Here is a 25,966-nt window from a genome sequence, read left to right as displayed (position 1 = left end):
TTTTAAAGCATCTCTGTATATACTGAGAGGGTAGTTGCTGTCACCACACCCCCATACACTGAGGCCTGATGGACTTTCGAATACTATGAATGCTACTCAAAAACAGGAGATGGAAAGGGTATTTATATTTGGATTAGAAAATACTCTTTCAGTTCATATGGTTGCAACAGCCCTTAAGAAAGATAAACATCCCTGCCCTGACTGCATAAACGTTTAAGGTAGACCTAGTTCTGGATTCCTGAGTCAGAATTGTCCAGTTGTCTGCAAACTTGCAAGGCCAGAGAAGCGAGGGGAGATTTCTATTCTGGAGAGGAGAGAGTGGACGGCATCCCTGGTTTGGAAACATGCCAACCTGCACCTGCATTTACAGAAGCAACGTGAATGGGAGGACATCCTAGTGCTACTCTGTCTCTCACACACACTGGGGACTCAGAAATGGCCCTAGTTGTTGGCACCCAGCATGCAGAGCCCCCTGCGGAAGTTGAGCAGGTCGTCAGTCTTCCCATCCAACACCTCCAAGAAGCTCTTCAGCTCCACGTTCAGGTGGCGCTGTTGGTACTTACTCTTTTCAATGTTCGTCTTCAGAGAACACACGTTGTCTTCTAGGTTCTGACTGTCTGCTGCCTCTAATTTCTCAGCGATGTATTCACACTCTGACCTGAGTTGTGGGATGATTTCACTTTGTTTTTGGAGGTCTTTCAACTTCGTCTCCTTTTCTCAGAGTTCTGATTCCAGCTCCTCAACTCTTCTCTTCAACTGGATAGTCTTCTCCTCTCTGTTTATCTCACTGCATTGCTTTTCCAGCTCATCATATCTTGTTCCAGAGCTGGTCGTTCTCATTGTGGCAGAGGGAGAATTGCCTCTTCCACTGCTCCACGCTGGCTGCTGAGTCCTGTAGTGCTGTGGTCAGCTGGGTGTTGCTAGGAGGGAAGTTTATAGCAATAGATGTCTATCTCAAGAAACAAAAAAAGTCTCAAACAACCTAGCTTTATACCTCAAGGAACAAGAAAAAGAAGAACAAAGATGAAAGTTTGTAGAAGGAAGGAAATAACAAAGATTAGAGTAGAAATAAGTGAAATAGAGACTAAAGAGACAATAGAAAAGATCGATGAAACTAAGATCTGGTTCTTTGAAAAGATAAAATTGATGAACCTTTAGCTAGACTTACCGAGATAAACAGAGAGAATACATAAAATAAATAAAATCAGAAAGAGGAATGAACAATTACACACCAAAAAATTGGACAACCTAGAAAAAATGGATAAATTCCGAGCAATGTACAACCTACCAAGACTTAATCATGATGAAATAGAAAATCTTAACAGACTGATTACTAGTAAGGAGATTGAATCCATAATCAAAAATCTCCTAACAAACAAAAGTCCAGAACCAGATGGCTTCACTGGTGAATTCTACCAAACATTCAAAGAAGAATTGATACCAATCCTCTTCAAACTCTTCCAAAAAACAGAAGAGGAGTGAACTCTCCCAAACTCATCTTATGAGGCTAGCAATATCCTGATACCAGAACCAGCTAGGGATGCCACAGGAAAAGAAAATTCCAGGCCAATATCCTTGATGAACATAGATGCAAAAGTTCTTAAAAAAATATTAACAAATTGAATTCAACAATCCATTAAAATGATCATACACCATGGTCAAGTGGGGTCTATTCCAGGAATGCAAAGATGGTTCAATATCTGCAAATCAGTCAATGTAACACATTAACAAAAGGAAGGATAAAAACCATATGATCATCTCAATAGATTCAGAAAAAGCATTTAACAAGATTTAACATCCATTTATGATAAAAACTCGACAATTGTAGGTACAATTTTTACTTTGTAGAAAATATTTTTCTTTATAGAGAAATTTTTTATAAAAAAACAACTTCTTTGCTGAGACTTTCCATTTCTTCATTTTTTTCAAGAAAGTTTGTAATTGCTTATTGAAGCATTTTTATGATGGCTGCTCCAAAATTCTTGCCCCATACTTCCAACTGCCAGTTGAGCTTGGCATTGCCCTCAGTTGGTTGTCTTTTCTCATTCAAATTGTGGTTTTCCTTGTTCTTGGTATGACGAAGGATTTTCAACTGTATCCTGGATGTTTTGGTTATTATGAGTCTTACTCTTATTTAACTCCTCTATTTTTGCAGGAAGTCACCCTTTTCAGGTTTAATTTATACTTTCAGGCCTACTTTTATGGGTTAGGGTTCCAAGGTTTAGTTTTTGGAGTTCTTGCATGGCAACGTGGCCTGCGAGGCCAGCGTGCTTCCACTGGGCCTGGGGCTCTGCATGGCACTGGCTGGAGGTGGGGAGACTCAGGGCTCCATGACGCTTTCTCCCTTAGGTGTCTGGTGGGGGAGCCCACAGCACCAGCTCTGTTGGGCCTCCCCTCTCCCATCCTTTGGCCCAAGGGCAGCCTTTCCTGTTGTCTGCCTGTTTTGTCGATGCCAAGTGGCGATTGAGATTGCAGGCCCCTGCGCCAGCCCTGGGTATGCGGGAGATAAAAAGCAATGCCGGGACATACAACATGTTGTTCTCAAGTCCCGTGGTCCCAGCCTGCCTGAATTCTTCTTTCCAGCTTTCAGGATCCTTTAATGGGTGTCTGCTGGATTATGTCCAGGGAGGAGGAACTGGAAAAGGGAGTCCACGCCATCCATCCTGTTCTGGACTGAAAGTCCATTTCTGGAAGGTCTTACCATGACAATATTTTCTCTCTAAAACAAGGAGCCATGATGGCTCCTAGATGACAGCTTGGCAGATGGCAACCCACACAAATGGCACTGGGGCTTGAGGCTGCCGGAAGGTTCCCATCATTGTGAGGGGCGGAGAGAAGGCAGGCAGAGAGGAGCTGGGAGAGGGGTGCGAGGAAGTGGTCCAGAGCATCCTGCAGCTACCCAGCCTGCTGTGACCCCGGCCCCACAGACCTCCCCTCTGATGGGGCACGAAGCACAGCACAGTGTGGAAAGTGCAAATGATCTGGGACGGGGAGACAGAGGGATGAGGAAAAGGAAAAGGGAGACAGTGAGTGAGGACCGGAAGACAGGCTGCTTCGGGAGCCTCAGCACCCATTCAGCGTCTCCTCGCGGACCTGGGGGCTGACATACCTCGCGGGAGGCTCTCACGATCCCCGTCCCCACCCCCAGGGCTCAGGGACCCCTGCAAGCAAGAAGGGGAGGCAGAGCCGGACCTGGGGCCAGGAGGAGCGTCTGGGGATGTGGGGTCCCCAGGTGGTGCAGGAGGAGGCCACTTTTCTCAGCTGTTCCAGTCCCAGAGATAAAAATACCAGTTTGCAAAATCAGCTGCTAATCTTGTTGCTAGGTAGAGTTCAACCCCAGAACTGCCATTTTGTGCTAAGTTTGGCTGAACAGCTTTTCCTGGGAATTAGACTCAGACACAGGCCCAGGTCTTAGAGGGGGCACAAGGAGACAGGCGCTTTGCTCATAGCCTTGCGAGGGGACAGACCAACAGAGAGGGTGTGTGTCACACCCAAACTGTGGAGGGACAGTGGCCCCATGGAGGAGTCTCCACTCCACGGGGAGTCTGTGGAGGCAGCACACGGGGCTCGGGGCTCCCAACGGGGAGGGGCTGGGGGCAGGGGATACTGCAGTGAGCACCCTTGGGCGCCTTGGGGGCGGGGTTCCTGAGGTGCGGCCTAGAACCCAGCCCCTCGAGCTGAGGACATGGGACCCAGGGACCAGAAGCCCTAGGGGACTGTGAGCCCTGGAGGGGCAGGGGAGAGGGTTAGGAGCCAGGTGGAGGGGATGAGGCTGAGCTGCTCTGCACAGAAAGGCCTGGAACTGCTGACATGGCCACAGCAAAAGGAGGCATCTTAATGACTGTAATTAAAATGCCAAGGCAGGTGTGTAGCGGCCAGGTGGTTGCTGAATCCTGCTGAAGAGCTGCAAGTGCCTGAGACCAGGGGCCGCAGGCCAGCCAGGCCTCTAAGTCCTCTGGGCCAGGAAGGGGAGGGCCATACCCTCCTGGGAGCTTACACTCTGGTCCTTCTCCTTCCTGGCCTCATGGACCTCACGGGGACAATTGTAGGACCTTCTCCCCAGACTGCTTTGTTCGTCTGTTGGTTTGCTGGTTTTGGCCGCATTGCGTGGCCTGGCCCCCAACAGGGAAAGCACTGAGTCCTAACCACTGGACTGCCAGGGAGCTGCCTTCCCCAACCTGCATTCGCACCCAGCCGCATTCTGCTTCCTCTGGGCCCCTGCTCTGCTGGGAGGTATGAAGTCAGAGAGGGCTCAGGGCCCCTGGGGCCTGGTGGGGACCCCGAGCTTCCCGGACAGAGGCCCACTGGGGACCACACAGCAGTGGCACCAACCAGACTGGCTCCCGCCCTCTGCTCCCAGCCTAGAGCTTGGGTCATATGGAGGGGGCCGGGGGTGGCTCAGGGACCCATACACGGTCTGTCAGGCACAGTCCTTACCCCGTGTCTGCCGCCTTCTCCTTTCTGGACCTGGTTGTCAACAGCCTCTGCCTAGGAAGGCCACTCAGTTTGCCTCTCCAGGGCCCCTGGGAGGATGCTGACACCCCTGCCCCTCCAAGTGCAGGAAGGGCTCCCTAAAATGTGACATTGGAGAGGAGAAAGAATCCTGGGCCTGGGCCACGTGTTTGATTTAGAACACAGCCCTGGCAGTGCAAGAGTCTGGCCGGCAGCCACTGGAGGCCACGGGAGGGCAGCATGTTTTCTCTCCTAGAAGCAGGAGGCGGGGCTGCCAGGCCTGTCGCCCTCCTATGGGCCACCAGCTGTTCTTTTTGTTTGTTTGTTTGAATAACAGCTTTATTGAGGTATAATTCACATAGCATAAAATTCACCCTTTTAAAGTGTACAATTCAGTGGTGGTTAATGTATTCACAGAGTTATGCAACTATCACCACTATCTAAATGTAGACTATTTTCATCACCCCAGAGAGAAATCTCATACCCATTAGCAGTCACTACTAATCCCACCCCCCATCCCAAGCCCTAATCACCCACTAATCTGTCTGTATGAATTTGCCTGTTTCATAGGATGAAGTGGGACCCCTACCTCACACCATACACAAAAATTAACTCAAAATGGATTAACAACCCAAATACAAGAGCTAAAAGCATAACACTCTTGGAAGAAAAAACATAAATCTTCAGAACTTTGGATTTTATATTGGCTTCTTAAATATTACACCAAAAGCACCACCAACCAAAGAAAATTAGATAAAGTGGACTTTATTAAAATTAAAGATTTTTGTGCATCAAAAGACATTATCAAGAAAGTGAAAATATAACATACAGAGTAGAAGAAAATAAGGGGTTTTTTTCTGTTTGTTTTTTTGTTTTGGGTTCGCAGGCCTCTCACTGTTGTGGCCTCTCTCGTTGCGGAGCACAGGCTCCGGACGCGCAGGCTCAGCGGCCATGGCTCATGGGCCTAGCCACTCCGCGGCATGTGGGATCTTCCCGGAGCAGGGCACAAACCCGTGTCCCCTGCATCGGCAGGCAGACTCAACCACTGCGCCACCAGGGAAACCCGAAAATAAGATTTTAATATCCAGAATGTAGAAAGAACTCCTACAACTCAACAACAAAGAGACAAATCAACTAAAATATGGGCAAAGGACTTCAATAAACATTTCTTCAAAATAAATATACAAATAATCAATAAGCAGATGAAAAGATCCTCCATGTCAATACTCAATAGAGAAGTGCAAAAACCACAATGAGATACACTTCACCCATACTACGATGGTTATAATTTTTTTTAGAAAGGCAAATAACAAGTGTTGGTGAGCATGTGGAGAAATTAGAACACTTGCATATTCCTGGTAGGAATGTAAAATGGTGCAGGTTCTGTAGAAAACAATTTGGTGGTTCCTTAGAAACTTAAACATAGGATTACCATATGACCAAACAATTCCACTCCTAGATATATGCCCAAATGGATTGAAAACAGGGACTCAAACAGATACTTGTGCACCATTGTTCACTGCAGCATTACTCACAATAGCCAAAAGGTGGAAAGAACAGAAATGTCCATCCACTGATGATTGGATAAACAAAATGTAGTATATCCATACAATGAAATAAAAATGAATGAATTTCTCATATAGCAGTTCACCCTTATCCATGGTTTCACTTTCCAAGGTTTCAGTTACCCATGGTCAACTGTGATCCAAAAATATTAAATGGAAAAATTTTAGACAATTCATAAGTCTTAAATTTCTGCCATTCTGTGTAGTGTGATGAAATCTTGTGCTATTCTGTCCGAGATCCCCAATCATTGACATTGTCTGCTCCTGACATTCAACCACTGGCATCATCATGGCTCGATGTTCCAGGATCACTCTAGTCAGATGATCCTCCTCACATATGGTCAGAAGGTCAATAGTAGCCTGATGCTACATCACAGTGCCTACTTCATTCACCTCATTTCATCTCATCATGTAGGTATTTTCTCATCTCACATCATCACAAGAAGAAGAAGAGTTACTACAGTATGATAAAATATTTTAAGAGACCACAGTCACATAATTTTTATTACAGTATATTGTTACAATTATTTTATTTTATTATTGTTGTCAATCTCTTATTGTGCCTAATTTATAAATTAAACTTGATCGTGGGTATGTCTGTATAGGAAAAAGCACAATATACATAGTGTTCAGTACTATCTACAGTTTCGGGCATCCACTGGGGGTCTTGGAATGTTTCCCCTGTGGGTAAGGAGGGACTACTGTACCTGCCACACCATGAATGAAACTTGAAAACGCTATGCTATGGGAAATAAGCCAGATGGAAAAAATGGCAAATTGTGTATGATTCCATTTATCTGAAATATCTAGAATAGGCAAATTCATAGAGATAGGAAGTAGATTAGAGGTAACCAGCAACTGGATGGTGGTGGGATGGGGAGTTACTGCTTAATGGCTACAGAGTTTCTGTTTGGAGTGATGAAAAAGTTTGGAAAGCGATAGTAGTGATGGTTGCACAGCATTGTGAATGTACTTAAATATCACTGAGCTGTACACTTAAAAATGGTTGAAATGGTAACTTTTATATTACATATATATTACAATAAAAACAACTTAAACTTTTTTCTATGTATTTCGGTTCCAGGGGATAGACAGATTGCCTGGACAAGTTAGTTTGCCTCTCTAAGCTTCAGTTTCCTCATCTGTAAAACGGGACCAGATGTAATACCTATCCTATGAGGTTGCTGTAAAAATCAAATGACATGACACATGTAAGTACATAGCACCAAGTTTGGCATGTGATAAGGGCTCCTTAGGGGGGAGCAGTCATCATTAGTTACTGTGTGTGTGTGTGTGTGTGTGTGTGTGTGTGTGCGCGAGAGAGAGAGAGAGAAACCTGTTCAGTTTCCAGTTTGATGCCATCCCTTCCTCGAGTTACTACTTCCAGCTGTGGTGGAGGACTTGGCTGGACCACTGCCCTCACTGAGAACAAGTAGAAAATCCAGATGAAAATATTGGTTTGAAGGCCTCAGACAGCTGCAGACAACCATGAATTGAGGAGCCAAGTTTCCAAAGAAAAGAGAACTGGAGAGATGTGAGCTCATATTCTGCACACCACTTACATCTCCAGGTGTGAACCAGTTCTTGGCTTAGAGTGGCTAGGAATCTGAGCTTGGGGCTACTACTGCTGAGAGGCAAGGAAGCCAGCAGAGTTCTCAGCAAGTTCATGGAGAAGCAGAGAAAATTTTAATTATAGTGCTGACAAAATAGCCAGCACTCAAGAGGCTGGAAGCCCCAAACTCAGATGTTGCCCCTGAAGCATTTACCTATATATTTAATGCACATGATGAGAGACTAAGAAGCTAAGAGTGGAATTTTCAACAATCTAATGGTTATGAAGAGACAAAAATTGGGATTTAGGATCTGGGTTGGGGCCTGGGGAGGGCTCCACCCTAGGAATGGGCATGAACCAAAGATAGAAAGAGGCATAAAGACCTAAATCCTGCCTCCTGTTACTTTGGATTAAGATAGTCTGCCCACACTCTAGCTGCCTCCAGAGGATAAGATGGAGAAAGGTAAAAGAATCCAGAACCTCAATAAATTGTCATGGACTGTGTCTAACATTCAATTATAAATTATAGACATATCAAGAAAACCTCAGATGACTCAGATCTTGGAGTTATCAGACAGACTTTAAAATAACTTTTTAATATTTTAAAGAAAATGATTAGATGAAGAATTTCACTAGAGGAAAAAATATATATATATATACATTTTAGAGCTGAAAACACAATAATTGTATTTACAATACAATCTGTGTTTATGATAGGACACTAGAGAATAGAGAATTAATGAAAGTTGACTGATAGGATTAGTAGAAGATAGGACAGTAGAAAATATCAAGGCTGATGCACAAAGATGTAAAAAAGATGGAAAATACAGAAAATAATGCAAGAGATATATGGAACCTGTTGAAAAGTTCTAAAATGTGTACACTGGAGTCCTAGAAAGAGAAAGATATTGGAGCAGAAGAAATATTAGTGGACATAATGGCTGATAATTTAAAAAATAAATGAATGCTATCAGTCCACAGATTCAAGATACTCAGTGAACCCCCAAGCAGGATAAATACAATGATAATCTTAAAAGGAACCAGAGTAAAAATAAATAACTATAAAGTAACTTCAAAGGAGTAACAATCAGACATATCAGAGTTTTCAACACAAATGAATAATCAGAAGGCATTAAATAACATTTTTAAGTGCTGGAAAAAATAACTACCAACCTAGAATACTATAGAATTTGGTAGCAAAAATATTCTTCAAAAGTGAGGGTGAAATGAAGACATTTTAGGAAAAATAAAAAACTTAAAAATGAGAGCCTTCGGGCTTCCCTGGTGGCACAGTGGTTGAGAGTCCGCCTGCCGATGCAGGGGACACGGGTTCGTGCCCCGGTCCAGGAAGATCCCACATGCCACGGAGCGGCTAGGCCTGTGAGCCATGGCCGCTGAGCCTGCGCGTCCGGAGCCTGTGCTCCGCAACGGGAGAGGCCACAGCAGTGAGAGGCCCGCATACCGCAAAAAAAAAAAAAAAAAAAAAAAAAAGAGTCTTCATTGGCAGAATATCTACACTTAAAAAAAAAAAGTACAGGGAGTTCTTTGAGCAAAAAGATAATCCCAGATAGAAGATGGAAACTGAAGAAGGAATAAAGAGTAATGAATGGATGGAAAGGGTAAATCTAAATGAATAGTGACTCTATAAAACAACAACAATAAGGCCTTCTGAGGTTCAAAATGTACATAAACCCATGGGAGGACAAGTTAACAATTCTGATACTACTATAATAAGCAAATAGATGGTGGATGGTGGTAAAAAAGGAAAGAGGAAAGAATTTAAAATAGAAATAAGTATACCTTGAGCCCTTTGTTTGTTCTGTGCCAAAGACAAAAAGGGGAAACACAATGTAGCTCTTCCCATATGATTGCATTCTGCTATGTTTTTTTGCTTTTGTATTTGATCTTCTCTTTCTGCATTTAGTATTCCCTACTCAACCTACTGAGTTAATTTGTACTCCTCTAAAAAAGGAAGAAAGGAAGGAAGGAAGGAAGGAAGGAAGGAGAAAGAAAGAAAGAAAGAAAGAAAAGAAAAAAACCTATTCTCTACCCCAAAGCTTGGCTCTTATCATGGAAAGCCAGGCTTTCAATAATATTGCTTCAGCTAAAGTTTATAAATTAATTCAGGTAGTAATGTATTTCTTGGTTCTCCACTATAATTACCTTTTCCATGAAGCAGTGAATATCACTGAATAAATGAGAGAAGGACCCAGGCAACAAAAATTTTATGGAAAGAAAAAGACTATGTAAATATGTAAAAATAAAATGCATGACAATAAAAACAAAAGAACTAGGAAGGTTGGAAATGGAAATAGAGAGTTTTAAGGTCTGGGAAGAGGTTAAAAAAAAGAGTGCTAATTTATGGTAGACCCTAATACCCTAATAAGTAAAGGATGCATATTGTCATCAAGGGTAACCACTAAAAGAATAATAAAGGATTGTAAACAGTAAATAGTAAAATAATAGTAAAGGAATGCTTACAACACAGGGAATATAGTCAATATTTTATAATAACTATAAATGAAATATAACCTTTAATAAGTGTGAATTACTATGTTGTACACCTGAAACTTAAATAATACTGTACATCAACTATACCTCGATACATTTTTTTTTAAAGTAAAGGGATGCATAATTAACAGGCTAATAGATGGGGGACTGGAATAATAAAAAAAATACTTAATCCAAAAAAAAAAAAAGAGGCGAGAAAGGAGAGGATTGAAAGAATATAAAACAGGTGGGATAAATAGAAAACAAGGATTCCCATAGTAGGTATAAACTCAAATATATCAGGAAGTACATTAAAGGTAAAGGGACTAATTACTCCAAGATAAATACTAAGACGGACTGGATCAAAACAAATTAAACTATGTTGCTACAAGAGGCACATCTTAAATATAAGGATGCAGAGAGGCTGTCAATAAAGGGATGGGAAAAAAATAATAAAGGGATGGGAAAATACAGACCATGTGTGTTACAGGTCCCCAAGACTACTCTCAGGCTTGGTGGTTCACTAGAAGGACTCACAGGACTCAGAAGAGCTCTTATATTCACACTTGTGGTTTTTTAAAGCAGAAGGAGACAGATTAACATCAGCAAAGGGAAAAGGTGCATGAGTGAAGTCCAGGGGAAACCAGGCACCAGCTTCCAGGGGTCCCCTCCCAGTGAGGCTGCATGGGACACACCTAATTCTCCAGATAACAATGTGTGATGACACATACAAGGCATTACCAGCTGAGGAGCTCACCTGAGCCTTGGTGTCAAGGGGTTTTGTTGGGAATTGGCTGCACTGTCTATATGACTAACCTTAGCTACTCAGTCTGCAGCCCCCAGAGATAAAGCTGATACAGCATAGCCCAGTGTCTCAGGTACACAGAAATAGGCATTCACCACAAGTCACGTAAGCTATCTGATTGTATAGGTCAGCTAGGGCTGCCATAACAAAATACCACTGACTGGGTAGCTGAAACAACAGAAATTTATTTTCTCACAGTTCTGGAGACTGGAATATCGAAATGTCAGCATTGGTTTCTCTGAGGCCTCTTTCCATGGCTTGCAGACGGCCACCTTCTTGTGTCCTCACACGGCCTTTTCTCTGTGCATCCATAGTGTCTCTCTGTGTGTCCCAATCTCCTTATAACATTAAAATGTTATAAAATCCACTAGCAAAATTGGATTAGGGCCCACCCAAGTGACCTCATTTTAACTTATTTATCTCTTTAAAGGCCCTCTCTCCAAATATAGTCACATTCTGAAGTACGGGGGATTAGAGTTTCAACACGTGAATTTGGAGGAGACACGTTTAAGTTCCTAACCCTGGTCAAACTGATAGAGCATGGGCCAAGGCCTCAGGAATATCAAAACATGATTTTTAGGCAGGATATTCCAAGAGTGCAGAAGCTATTTCCCAGCAGCCAGTCAAGGATCAGTCCTTTCTTGGAATGTGCAGGGTTTGGGCAAACCAAGTCTGATGTATTAACCCTTTACTGCATACCATGCAGGCACTAACCAAAAGAAAGCTAATGTAGCTATACTATCATTAGATAAAATAAACACTAAGAAAATAAAGGTAACTGGAGATAAAGAGAGACATAATAATTAAAAGGTATATTTGACAGAAATACACAAAAATTAAAAATTTTGTATAAACCTAATAACATAAAATATATCAAAATATATAAAGTAAAAATTGACAATATTAAAAGGAGAAATTTAAAAATTGGCAATTATAGGGCCTTCCCTGGCGGTGCAGTGGTTGAGAGTCCGCCTGCCAATGCAGGGGACACGGGTTCGTGCCCCGGTCTGGGAGGATCCCACATGCCATGGGGCGGCTGGGCCCGTGAGCCATGGCCGCTGAGCCTGCGCGTCTGGAGCCTGTGCTCTGCAACAGGAGAGGCCACAACAGTGAGAGGCCCACGTACCGCAAAAACAAACAAACAAAAATTGGCAATTATAGTGCAAGACCTAACCTACCTTCCTTAATATATGAGAGAACAAGCAGACAAAAATCTCAGTAAGGACAAAATCTGAATAACATGATTAACAAACTTGACATATTTGACATATATAGAAACCATACCCAATAATGACAGAATGCAGACTACTTTCCAATGTGTATGGAACATTACAAAAATTGATCATATGGTTGAGCCATAAGCTTCAATACGTTTTAAAAGATTTAACTTATTCAGATTATGTCCTAGGAGTGGAGGGGAACTTTTGTATTCTGTTAAAGAGTATCTACAAAAACAGTCTTAGTGATGAAATATTGAAAACTTCTCCCCTGAGATTGGGAATGAGACAGGATATCCATAATCACCCTACTGTTCAACATTGTATTGGTGACTTAGCTCAAAAGGCAAGTAGAAAAAGACCTAAAGTTTGGACAGGAAGAAATAAAAGTCATTACTTCCAGATGACATTATTGTGTAAATAAAATATCCAAAAGAATTTCAGGCAATTTATTAGAATTAATATGTGAAATTAGCAAGGTTGCTGGCTATAATATCAATACTTTAAAATTTCTATTTATATAGACCAGCAACAATTAAAATATTTTAAGAATTATCATTTCTGATAGGATTAAAAAGCACCAAATACCTAGTAATAGGGTAACAAAAGACATGCAAAACCTTTACACAGGAAACTATGAACTTTAAATAAATGGAAGGATGTATACCATGTTTGTGGATTGGAAGACAATATTGAAATAATTTCAACTCTCTTCAATCTGAGCTATGTATTTAATGCATATTACTCCCCCCAAATATCAGCAGGTGTGTATGTGAAATTGAGAAGCTGTTTCTAAAATCTACATGAAATTGCAAAGGACCAAGAACAGGAAAGATTAGTTAAAGGGGGAGGAACAGAGGAACAACAGCAACAAAGCTGGAGGACTTGTACCAGCAGCATCATCACTCACTGCAAAGCTACAGTAATTACCCAGGGTGGCCTTAGTCAAGGATAGACAAATAGACCAATGGAACTGAACTGAGTCCAGAAACAGGCCCACACATGTATGACAACATTAACACTTGCTTATAAGTTGGGGGAAGAAGAGTCTTTTCCAAAATTACTGCTGGGTGAATTGAATACACGTACGGAAAAAAATCTTGATGTTTACTTTATATTACACACACACACACACACACACACAGACACACATGTGCACATGCACATACACGCTCTTAATTCATAAGGATTGTAGAACTAATTCAGCCATGGAGGAAAAAATTAATACATTTAATCACACTGAAATTAAGAACCTATATTTATCAAAAGATACTCTTAATAATGTGCGAGAAGGTGAAAAGCCAAGCCACAGAGTGGCAAAAGATATTTCCAATGCATATATCTGACAAAGGATTCTGATCCAGAATTTTCAAGAATTTCTACAAATCAATAAGAAAAAGACAAGCAACCAATAGAAAAATTGGGGAAAACATGAACTGCACTTCACAAAAAGGGATATCCAAATGGCCCAAAAACATGAGAAGGTGCTCACCCTCAAGTTATCAGGGAAATGAAAGTTAAGATCACAATGTCACACGCACACACCTGAATGGCCTCAAATCTTACAACACCAGTTCTTACTAGCTAGACTGTGGAGCAGCCAAAAGTCGTATATTGTGTTGGTGGGAATGTAACTTGGTACAACCACTGTGGGAAAAATTGGAAGTGTCCATTAAAGGTGAGCATACTCAACCCCAATGACCCAGAAATTCACTCCTAGGTATTTGCCAAAAGAAATGCACACACTTTCACCGAGACATGAGCAAGGATGTTCACAGCAGCATAATGGATGCAGGAGTAGTGGTATAGTTGCATGGTTGGAGATAGTGTGGCAACGAAAATGTTGCTAGTCCTAGATACAGAAACATGTTTGGACATCACATGGTATTGAGGGGGAAAACCTGGACACAAATGAGAAAATGCTTCACAACTCCAATTGTTGAAACCTCACAAACAGTCCATACTAATCTGTGTTGGCAAAGGTTGCTATAGCGGCTGTCACAGTGGGGGGGTGGGTTGTAACTGGGAGAGGATAGGAAGCATGCAGCCATTGTTTTGTTTCCTAACCTGGGTGCTGGGTGAAGGTGGAAGTTGTGATTTATGCTTGTGATTTATGCACTTTTCTGTATATATGTGATACCTCAATAAAAATAATTATTTAAAATAATTATCTTTCCTTAACTATGACCCATTCTGTTGCCCTCTCTTCCTCCTTTTTGCCCCAACGAAGATGCTTCTTATTTAAATGTTTTTTAAAAATAATCTCGAATTTACAGAAAAGTTGCAAAATAGTACAAAGAGCACCTATATGCTCTTCAACCAAATTCCCCAATTGTTAACACTTCACTACATTTGCCTTATAAATCTGTTTCTCTATGTATTTTTTCTGACTCATGTGATAATAAGCCGTAGGCATGATTCTTCATTATCCCTCCATGCCCCTGTGCAAAACAGGAGTCCTCTCCTACGTCAACCCAGTACAACTGTTGAAATCAGGAAATTATCCTTGCTCCAATATCACCATCTAATCCCATGAAAATGTTGCCTGTGGCCTTAATAATGTCCTTTATAGGCTCAGCATTCAGCCCAGGACCCCGAGTTGCATTTAGCTGTGTGTGTGTTCAGTTTCTTTCTGCCTAGAGCAGTTCTCCAGTCTTTCCTTCCTTTGGGGCCTTGAAATTTTTGAAGAGTTCAGGTCTGCTGCTTTGTAGAATGTCTCATTTGTTTTACTTCCCCTGTGCTCCTCATAAATGATGCAGAGGTAATGTTGCAATGTCGATTTGTCCCACTCTGGTGATGCTCACTTCTGTTGTGTGGGTAAGATCGTGTCTGCCAGGTTTCTCCACCTGTGCTCTTCATTCCTTCCTGTAGACCTAAGTTTCCACCTGGTGTCATTTACCTTAACTGTAGTGTGTGTCTTCTGTCAATGGACTCTCTTAGTTTTGTTTATGTGAATTTATTTCAGCCTTTTTTTTTAAAGGACATTTTTACTGGATAAGAATTTTGGGGGGTTGATAGCTTTTTTCTTACAGCACTTGGATGATGTCATTTCATTGTTGTATGGCTTCCATTGTTTCTGGTGAGAAGTCTGTTATAATTCTTATAATCGTTCCCATGTAAGCAATGTGTCATTTTTCTCTGGCTGCTTTCAGAATTCTCTTTGGTTTTCAGAACTTTGTCTGTCTGAGTGTGGTTCTTTTTATATTTATCCTGATTGGGGTTTGTTGAGATTATTGGATATGTAAATTGATGTTTTTCATCAAATTTGGGAAGTTTTTGACCATTGTGTTTTCATTCATTCTGCCTCAATTTCACGGTCTTTCCTTTGAGACTCCAATTATACGTGTGTGGGATCATTTTATATTGTTCCACAAGTCTCTGAGGCACTATTCATTTTCCTTCAGCCTTTTTACTCTCTAATCTTCAGATTAGATCATTTCCATTGATCTATCTTTATATACATTTTCCATCTGGGGACTGAAATTTCCAATCCATTCACTGATTAAGACCATATCTTTCTTTAATTCTTTGAACACAGTTATAATAGTTGCCTTAACGTCTCTAAGTTCAACATCTGGGTCATTTTGTGTTCAGTTTTTCAGTTTTTGTAGATTGCTTTTTTCTTTCCTGGGGATCATATTTCCTGTTCCTTTGTATACATAGTGATTATTTTTTAATTGACTATTGGACATTATGACTAATATGTTGTAAAACTCAAGATTCTGTTAATTTCCTCTGAAGAATTTTGACTCCTGCTTTGTAGGCAGTTCAGTCACTGGCTGATGACCTTGGTTTTGTGCTTTGTTGTTGCAGATCCTGGAAAATCCAAGGTGCTTCCCAAGGACCTCTAATTTAGCATGACCCAATCCTGCCCAGCCTATATGCACAGCCTGGCTCTTGGCCAAGGACTTGCAGGTCCCCACGTGGAGTCCTGGGGACCTGCACACAGCTTCGTCTTCTCCGGCATCCTGTCCCACATACTCCCACTGCTTCTCTGCCCGATCTGGTCTTTACCTCGGCAGGTCCATGTGACCTCTGTGCTCCAGCGCTCTGTGCCACAGAGGTGAGTGATTGTAAGTTGTCCTTCTCTCAGGGATTCAAGTCTGGCCTGTCTGTCACCTATGGCCTGAAAACAGTTGTCTCATACATTTCATCCAGTTTTATGGTTATCTCTGGTGGAAAGGTTATTCTGGTCCCAGCTCATCCACAATGTCTAGACATGGAAGTCACAAGTAAGCTTCTTGATGGAGAAGGTGGTACTTGTCTCCACCCCCTGCCCCCACACCCTCCTTGAGACATTGCGCCCCAGCCACTGGACCCACCACCAGTGTTCTCTGCCTGGACACTTCTCAACTCTGGCTTCCAGGACTCTTTCCTCTCCTAGTTCTCTCACCCTCAGCTTTCTCCATCTGATCTCTTTGATCAACCCTTCCTCAGACCATCTGCTCAATGCAGGCTTCCCCCAGAGACCCATAATTGGCCTTTTACTCTCTTCCTGGTGACATTCACTATGGCTCCCACCCTCCTCCTTCTGATGATTCCCTGGTCTGTACCTTCAGTTTCCATCTTTGCTCTGGCCTGCAGGTCCATCTTCACCTGATGCTGCAGGTGGTGGTGCCAGGAGGCCCTGAGTGGAACTTAATGCCTTTACCCCAAAGCTGCTCCTCTCTCATGTCTTCCCCCAACCCTGCCCCCTCAGCAGGAGTGGTCATGCAGCCCTGCCCCCACCCCCACCCCTACTCACTTCTCCCTTGCAATGGCCACCAAGTCCTGATTCCAAATGGGTACCTTCTAGCCCCCTGCCAATAATGGTAGCTATTATTAATATTGTTAACACCATGAAGAAGGTGAGATGTGCAGTTTCCACGGTGTGGCCCCTAGCAGCTTCTCTTGGGAGTTGAGAGAAAGGGGAAGGTGAGGAGGGTTCAGGAGACCCTGGGTCCTAGGGTAGGATCAAAATCAACATGGCCCCCCTGCAGAACCCTGGGCAGAAAGCCCTGGGCACCAACCACTTTGATAGAGACTCAGCCAGGTAGGAGTAAGGGAGCTGCGGTGATGTGAGGGGCAGCCTTCCCAGGGACCGACTGCAGTCAGGGCTGCTTTGGAGCCTGTGCACACTGACTGCTGTGAGGGTCCAGGCTCACCAGCCAGTCTGCCGAGACCCCAGCTGAGGTCCTGCCCTCCAGCTGTATGGAGAGGGTTTCTGCAGTCACCTTCCTGAAGGAGAAAGAGCCTCCTCCTCTTGTGACTGTCCTATATGAGAGCCCTCAAACCCTAGTGGCCTGCCAGACTTGGGGGGATGCCGTGCAGGAGGGTCAGGGACCGGGGAAAGGGGCAGGAGGGCTGTGTCCATGGTGTGAAGCTTCTTCTGATCCACCAGGAAGGCCAGATGCAGGCAGCAGCTGGTGGAGGCCAAGGTACCCTGGGCTGGGGCCTGGGCAGGAGTGAGCCCACTACACTCTGCCGGCCTCCTGGCAGAGTCCACCCGCCCCCTCTTCCACCCACTGTCCTCAGGACCCCTGGGTGGAGGGAGCCCAGAAACCCGGGAGACCCCCATGTGATGACTGCCAAAGCAGGAGAGCCTGCACATGGGGGTGGGGGGCACCTCAGAAGAGGGCCCAGGGGAGTCCTGGCAGGATGAGGGAATGTGGGCCTCTGGGGAGAGTTTAAAGTGTTACCTCCCCTCCGCTACCCGAGACCCATGTTTCCAGGGTGTGCGAGGAGGCAGCATGCTCAGAGGTAGGCGTTGTTTCCCTGGGGCTAAGGCCTGTGATCTTAAAGTTCTGTTTCCATCATTTGGACCCTTTCCGGGTGGCGCTGCACGACTGGCTGGATCACCTGCCCCTACGCCTTGGGAGGGCTGGGCTGCCCCCCACCCTTACCGCTGTCGGCTCTACAGCTCAGAGTCCAGTGTCCTCATTCTCAAAGAGGTGACCGTGTGCCCGCATACGGAGGGCCACGGCTACACTAGCACTTGAGTTACTCTGGCTGTTGGCCGCCTGGCCGTGGCCTGACACCTCTGATGGAGCACATGCCTGCAGTGCCCCATAATTACGGTGGCTGTGTGCAAACTGCATTATATTTGGCTCCCCCCACACACGAAGCTCTTGTCTCCACGGAGCTCTCCCTCCCCATGTGTCACGTGGCCCGGCATCTCCATCCCCTCCTCCGCGTATCTGCCAGGCCAGTCCCAGCAGGGGGTGATTTGGGTTGCTTCCAGTTTTCTGGGTTATAAATAGCACTGCTATGCATGTCTTTATTACAAATCCTTCTTTCCTCCAAAACCCTGAATAACCGGTGCCCAGCGAGTGCATCCTTCCAAACCCTCCTTGCTTCCCGGAGCGTCCCACCTGTGCCGCGTAGACCCTCGCTATGGATGGTCGCCTGGCAAGTGATCAAAAAGGCACCAGGGGCAGGAATGCAGCCTCTTCCAGGTTCATGGGCATAAACAAACCAAACAAAAACTAAAGGAAGGAGCACCCAGTATTTCCTGATGTTTTAGTCCTTTAAATTTAGAACGAGCTCCTCGTGCACCTGGGCAGAGGCTGTCAGGTGCCCTGGGCCCTGGTCATTTCCTGGTCAGGGCTGTTGGGTTTGTTTGCTTACCTTTTTTTTTTTTTCATATTCTCATTGACTTTTAAAAATAGTACAAATATAATAAGTGAAAACATTCTTATTGTGCAAAGTTCATCATAGTTTTTGCATTTCTTCTATGGTATTTTACTTTTTTTTTGAGTCTCTATGAGTCATTTGTATTTTCCTAGAAAATTTTCCATTTCAACTATGTTTTTCCATTTATTGGTGAAGTTCTGTGCATAGTGTCCTTTTGTAACCTTTATGTCTTTATTTCATTTTTGTCCCCCATTTTTACCTTTTTGGACTTATTTTTGTTATTGACCAGACATCAAAAATTTGTCTATTTTACTATGAAAAAATTTTTCAAAGATCCAGCTTTTGGTATTACTGGTTAGTTTTACTATTGGTTGTTTTTTATTTCACTAGTTTCTGTTTGGCATTATCAAACTCCTCCCTTTACCTTTCTTGAGGTTGTCATTCTTTTCCAGTGTCTTTGGCTGTAAATCTTAGTTTATTCTCCATCTCGCTTGTTTTCTAGTAAGTCAAGCTGGCTTATCTCCTCTGAACACTGCTCGGCTGCATCTCACAGCATGTGAGGCATGGTGGTCACTTGTGTCCATTTATAAGTTTCATTTTTGTAGTTTCTGTAGTTTATAATTTAAATTTCCTGCTGAGTGGATGTAATTGGCTTCCTGTAGTTATTTATTTTTGAGACCCTCCTTTGTCTGCTGATACTTGGTCAATCACTGGGACTGTTCCATGTGACTAGAAGAACATGGATTCTCCACACATGATACCAACATTTTGTGTAATTTTATGGTTACCAAAGAGGAAAGGGGGGACAGATAAATTAGGAGTTTGGGATTAACATAAACACACTATTGTATATATAATAGATAACCAACAAGGACCTATACTGTATAGCACAGAGAACTATGCTCAATATTTTGTAATAAGCTATAAGGGAAAAAAATCTGAAAAAATACATACATACATATACATATCTACATAATATATATCTGTATATATATATATAACTAAATCACTTTGCTGTACACCTGAAACTAATACAATATTGTAAATCAACTATACTTCAATAAAAATAATCAATCAATACTATTATAAAGCTAAAAAAGTTTAGGGGTAATTTACATACATAATAACATGTCACGCATGTAAATTACATTCACATAAAAATGTACTGATTTTTTTTTTTTTTTTGTGATACGCGGGCCTCTCACTGTTGTGGCCTCTCCCGTTGCGGAGCACAGGCTCCGGACGCGCAGGCTCAGCGGCCACGGCTCACGGGCCCAGCTGCTCCACGGCATGTGGGATCCTCCCAGAGCGGGGCACGAACCCGCGTCCCCTGCATCGGCAGGCGGATGCTCAACCACTGCGCCACCAGGGAAGCCCAAATGTACTGATTTTAAGTGTACAGTTTGCTACATTTTTGACAATGTATACACTTGTGTAATCACAAAGAAATACAGACCATTTCTACCACCCCAGGAACTTCCCTCGGGCTGCTGGGAGTCAATCCCCACATTGCCTGAGCAGTGCAGCTGCTTTTCTGATTTTTATAACCATGGATTAGTTCTAGAATTTTGTAGAAATTGTATCCTGCAGTATGTGTTCTTTGTGTCTGGCTTCTCTTGTTCAACTTTAGTTCCAAGAGATTCACCCATGTTGTCAAGTGTATCAGTAGTTCTTCTTATTTACATACACTGATTTGTTTACCTGCCCTCCTGTGTATGGACATTTACGTTGCTTCCAGTTTCAGCTACTATGAATAGAGCTGCTATAAACATTGCTGTACAGATTTCTTTTGACATACATTTTTTTTTCTTTTGCGTAAATACCTACGAGTGGAATTAGTGGGTCATAGGGAAGGTATTTGTTTAGCTTTGTAAGAAACTGCCAAACAGTTCTCCAAAGTGGCTGTCTCTAATTTCTGCACATTTTCTTTTATAGTGCTTTGCATCTGTTAACAATAGTAAATCCTAACAGCTATTAGGTATTAGCTCCTGTCACAAAGCAGAGGCTCCTAATTGGGATCAGAATTAGATCCCTGAGCTGGTGTGTACTCAGGCCCCCGCTCTTTCTGTAGCAGTGGGCTCTGAAGACACTGGCTCCTTAGGACTGACACCTGGAGAATTGGTGGGCTATGCTCACGGGTAAGGTGGCAGAGACCACCTCTTGTCCCCCCTCCAAGATGCCTTCTCCCCTCTTCTTCAGTGATGGATCCCCACATTTTAACTGGGTCAAGACCTTTTCCCCAGCATCCTTTGCAGCTAAGTGAAGTCATGTGATAGATTCTGGCCAACGGGTCATCATGGGGAGGGTCATGTGGCCAAAGCTGACAAGGGCACTCTGTCCATCCTCCCTTTTGCTATCTGGCCACTAGGAACACGGATTTGATGGTTGGGTCTCCATGTTGGGGTGCCAGGAAGAGGGCCTGCCCCTAGTGGTGGAGGAGAGCTGTAGGCAGCTGGGTCCTTGAAGGCTACATGGAGCCAAGCAGCCATGACCGTGACCACCAGGGGTGCCACCTCTGGGTGCCTGGGGAGAAGGGAACAAACGTCTGTTTCAAGTCAGCCCCTAGCTGTTGTACACAGGTCCTCTGTATTGGTGCTGGGGATCTCAGGCCTGTAGCCACTTCAGCATACCCTTCACGTATGTGGGTGGAGGGCGAGCAGGTGAGCACAGGAGGGACCTGAGTGCAGGGTTTCCTGACTCATGTCAGGAGGCAGTTTCCATATGACAAGTCCCTGGTGTCCATGGCGAGGGAAATATGAGCTGGGCATGGCTCCCTGGCCCCTCGTGGCCATTTGGGACCCTGGTGTCATGCTGCCTGCTCCCGCTGGCCTGAGCAGCCCTGGTTGATGGAGACGCCTGTGTGAGCATGTGGGAGGGAGCACCGGCCAGCCAGAGGCCTGGGAGTGGGCTCAGCAGGGGTCCCTGCACCCTGAGAGAGTGAATCTCCCAGACAGACCATGCTGTCCACCTTGTGCTTGGATGCCTGGTGAGAAAGAAGGAGGTCTGGAGGGTTTGTGCCCTCATGTCCATGGGCTGAGCCCTTGGACAGGCCAGGGGACGCTGCCCGTGTCCTACTGGTTAGCTTTATTACTCTGCTTGTTAGTCATTCAGGTGGCTCAGACTCCCTTGGAGGACTCAGGTACCAAGCAGAATGTGCAGATGAAGAAATGACAGATGTGGTGGTGCCTTTGCAGGCACTCTCTCCTCCGTCTTTTTCATTCCTTAAACACACCAGCTGGTTCTGGCCACAGGGCCGTTGCACGGCTGCTTTTTCTGCCTGAGATGCCCTTTCCCCCTATCCTAGCGTCTCTCTGCCATTCAGATCTCAGCTTAAATGATGTCACCTCCTCAGAGAGGACTTTCCTGGGCACCCACTCTGAAGTTGTCACCCTGTCACCCTCTTTGCTTTAAATCTTTGTAGAGCAAATATCACTACCCAATGTTTTCTTGTTTGTTTCTTGTTGGTATTGGGTGTAAGCCCTGTGAAGGTGTCAACCTTGCCCATCTTGTTCCCTGGTGTGACACAGTGCCTGGGCAGAGCTGGACACAGCTGGCACACACTAACTGCATGCATAAGGCCAGTAGTCACCCTTGAGCAGAGTGTAGTGATTAAAGGCGCCAACTATAAAGTCAGGCGACTTTGGAAGCCAGTACTGATTTTTGCCATAGATTAGCTGTGTGATCTGAGCCCAGTTACAGATCTGTGCCTTGGTTTCCTCATTTGTAAAAGGAGGCTAATGATGGTTCCTATCTTGCAAGGTTGCTATAAGTTTATATGAAGTGGTGGGTGTTGGACCTTTAGAAGAGTTTCCATAGTGTAGTGGGTACATTGTAACTTGTAGCTATGGCCTTCATCATCATCATCACCACCACCATCACCACCATAATTACCACTATCACCACCACCATCACCGTAATCACCACCACCATCACCATCATCCCCATCATTATCACAATTACCACCATCACCACCATCACCACCATCATTACCACCATCACCACCACCATCACCATCACCACCATCATCACCATCATCACTATCATTACCACCACCATCACCACCATCACCACCATCACCATCATTACCACCACAATTACCACCACCACCATCACCACCATCATTCATCATCACTACTATTGCCTCCATCACCATCACCACCATCATCACCATCATCATCACCATCACCAACATCACCATCATTGTCACCATCGCCACCATCACTACTACCATCACCATCCCCACCACTATCATCATCATTATCATCAGCATCACCATCATCACCATCCCCACCACTATCATCATTATCATCACCATCACCATCATCACCATCCCCACCACTGCTACCATCATCTCCCCACATGCCTGCCATAGTGTCCTGCGTGGGCTGCCATGTCAGGGCCTGGTGATTGGAGATTGATGAACTAGGGTCTTCCTGCTCTGGGGTACGGCAGCCTGCTCTTCCAGGCAGATGGCTAGGACTGGGAGAGGTGGTGGCAGTGACATCCCTCCCATGACAGCAACCCCTGGAGGCAAGGGGCATAGGGGAGGCCGTGGCTTTCCTGGGAGAATGAGCCCCATGTGCAGCACTTTTGGCTCTGCAGATGTGATGCTTGCTGCCATGGTGACCGTCCTAACAATAACCTCCCAGAACTGATATTCCCCACACCCACCCCAGCTGCCACCTGGGAGAGAGAGCCCTCCTCACTGACGAAAACCAGCTAGAAAGGATAAGGTGGGAGGTGGAGATGATGTGGAGGTGCGGGTAGAAGAGGGCCCTTCCTGCAAGAGGGGTGAGAGGCCAAAGCCAGATGAGAGGGCTTCTGGGGTCTGGAACTCCAGAAAGCATCATGGCTGGTAGCCCTTCTCCCTTCCAGCTTTTCCACTCTCCTGGGGAGGAACCCTCTGGGTCTGGAGGTGGGGAGTGGGTTGTCCTGTGAGTGGAGTTGAGGGGTTGGGCTGTATAGGCAGGGACCCTCTGGGTCCCTTTGGTAGCTCAGTCATTCCTCACCGTGGTGCCCTGATCACCCTGCCCTCCCTGCTCTCCTCAGGGTCACTTGGTGTCGTGCCTTTAATGTTCCATCCCAGAGGAGGGGCGGCCCTGTTGACCTCAGGAGCTAACAGGAGTAGAACGGCGGCCTCAGATCATACCCTTTTAGTGACCCTGACTTCTCACGTAGACTTGATCCTGGGCAGCCTCCCCACCCGCAGGAAGGGACCTCAAAACAGACACCCAGAATGCTGCTGTGTCCTTGCCCAGGCCTGTAGGACGCCATGCATGTGTGTGTGTGCATTGAGTGTATATGTGTGTGAGTGTGTATGTGAGTGTGCGAGTGTATGTTTGAGTGTGTGTGCATATGTGTATGGTATATGAGTGTGAGTGTGGGTTGTGTATGTATTGTGTGTGTATGTGTATGTGTGTGAGCGTGTATTTGTGTTTGTATGTGTGTGTGTGAAAATAAAAGAGAAAAGAGGCTTAATGGGGCAGTAAGTTTTGAGTCCCAGCCACTTCTTGGCTGTGTGACATTGGGCAAGTTGCTTCACCTCTCTATCTCTCCGCTGTCCCCCCTAATAACGTGGGGATCGTATAGTATATGTCTCCTAGGACTGTTTGAGAATTAAATGAGATAACACATGTAGAATGCACATAAGCAAATCAGTGTCTGCTGTCATGGTGATTTTAATGCCACTTGATCGTTGTGTGGCCTCACACTGGAAGCATGTGTGACCCTGTCAGTGCACAGGGTCTGCTTGTAGCCTGGACAGAGCCTGGTTTACTGAGGGGTGCAATTTTGTTTTGTTTGTTTGCCAATTGTATTCTACTGTGTGGGACTGTCTCCTCCTTCTGCTGCAGATGGCCCAGCATGTGTGGGGAGAGGCTCCTGTGGGGCAGAACACAACCACAAGAGCAAGCCTCTGCTGGTGGGTGAGGGGCCTCCAGTCCTCCCCTGGCTACCCCAGGAGAGGTGGGTGCCTGCCCACGAGGAGGCACCTGGGGTGCTCTGGTTCCAGCACTGAGCCCTGAAGGTGGTCTCCCCCTCTGCCCTGCCCTGCAGAGATCAAGGCCACATCCTCCACAGGGCCTCCTCTGCCCCCAGTCCGGGTCCGGCCTTTACCAAGTGTTCTTTGGTCTTCAGCTCTCTCTTGGGTGCAAGCTGGGTCTGCAGAATCACCCAGCACAGGGACTGGTCACCACCTGGTCTGCTCACCTGCCTGACAGCCGTGGGCCAAAGGCATCCTGGCTGGGGCGGGCCCTGGGGCCATCCCCACCGCCCACTCCTGCCTTGGAATCCCTGCATTAGATCTTTTATCCAGGAAATATTTATTGTGGCTTCTGGGGCCAGCCCTGGGCTGGCCACCAAGGTGAGAGAGATGGGCAGGACAGGCCCAGACCCTCTGCCTGGGGAGCCCACGGTGCAGCAAGTGGCGCCTGTCAGGGCCCGCTGAACCACCCAAATCTGGAGCTGGCTGCTGGAAACTTCATTTCCTCAGGGCCTCCCCAGGACGGACCCCGGCCCTTTCCTCTCTGAGGAGCATGGGGCTGCTGAGCCCAGTGGGTTGTCTTCACTGGATCTGAAGTCCCGGTTCTGGATGGCAGCCTAGGTGTGGCCCTGGGAGAGGCTCTTCTGTGGGAAACGGGGTCGGCCCAGCCTCTCCTGCCCCCCACCCCCAACCCCGCTCGCTCCTCCTCCTCTCCTGGCTCTCCTGGGCCACTTTCAAGATGGACCCGCTTCTTCCAGGCCTGAGCTGGGAGCCGGCAGGTGGACTAGGCCTGGGAGAGGGAAAATGTGTGCCCCTACCTGGGCAGGGGGGCTGAGAGCTCTCAGGACCCCAAGATGCAGACGGAGCAGCCACTGTTTCCCTGATTCAAGGACACTCTGCCCCAACTGGCAATGTCTGTTCCTGGGACCTCTGTTCCAGACACCCCAGTGTCGAGTGCTAGGAGGAGGGAGGGAGGGAGGGAGGGGCTAGGGCCATGGGGGAGGGGGTAGCCTTCACCCTTTCATCTCCCACTCCCAGTGTCCCCAGTGTGCAGGCCTGGTCTGGAAGCCTCCTGGGCAGCTCTGCCAGGGGGCTGCACTGTGCGGTGTGTGGAGTGGTGGAGACCCGGGCAGGAGGGGTCCTGTAGCATCTCCTCCTGGGGGTGTGAGGAATGAGTCTGTGGAGGGAGGACTCCCCCCTCCCCCATGTGCACCTGAGGCCCCTCCTGAGGTCCAGGTCAAGGCTGGCCTTCAGGGAGCCAGCGGTTCCCTGTGTGCTTGGCCCCAGGCGCAT

General features: G+C 45.6%; 1 pseudogene; it reads right to left on the bottom strand.

Moving 5' to 3' along the window:
- Positions 1 to 441: 441 nt before the first annotated feature.
- Positions 442 to 25,966, bottom strand: LOC132495753 (homer protein homolog 2-like; annotated as a pseudogene).

Source organism: Mesoplodon densirostris, chromosome 9 (assembly GCF_025265405.1).
Source record: "Mesoplodon densirostris isolate mMesDen1 chromosome 9, mMesDen1 primary haplotype, whole genome shotgun sequence".
Taxonomy (NCBI): domain Eukaryota; kingdom Metazoa; phylum Chordata; class Mammalia; order Artiodactyla; family Ziphiidae; genus Mesoplodon; species Mesoplodon densirostris.
Note: the sequence above shows the minus strand (reverse complement) of the source record. Positions and strands in the feature narration are given on the sequence as shown.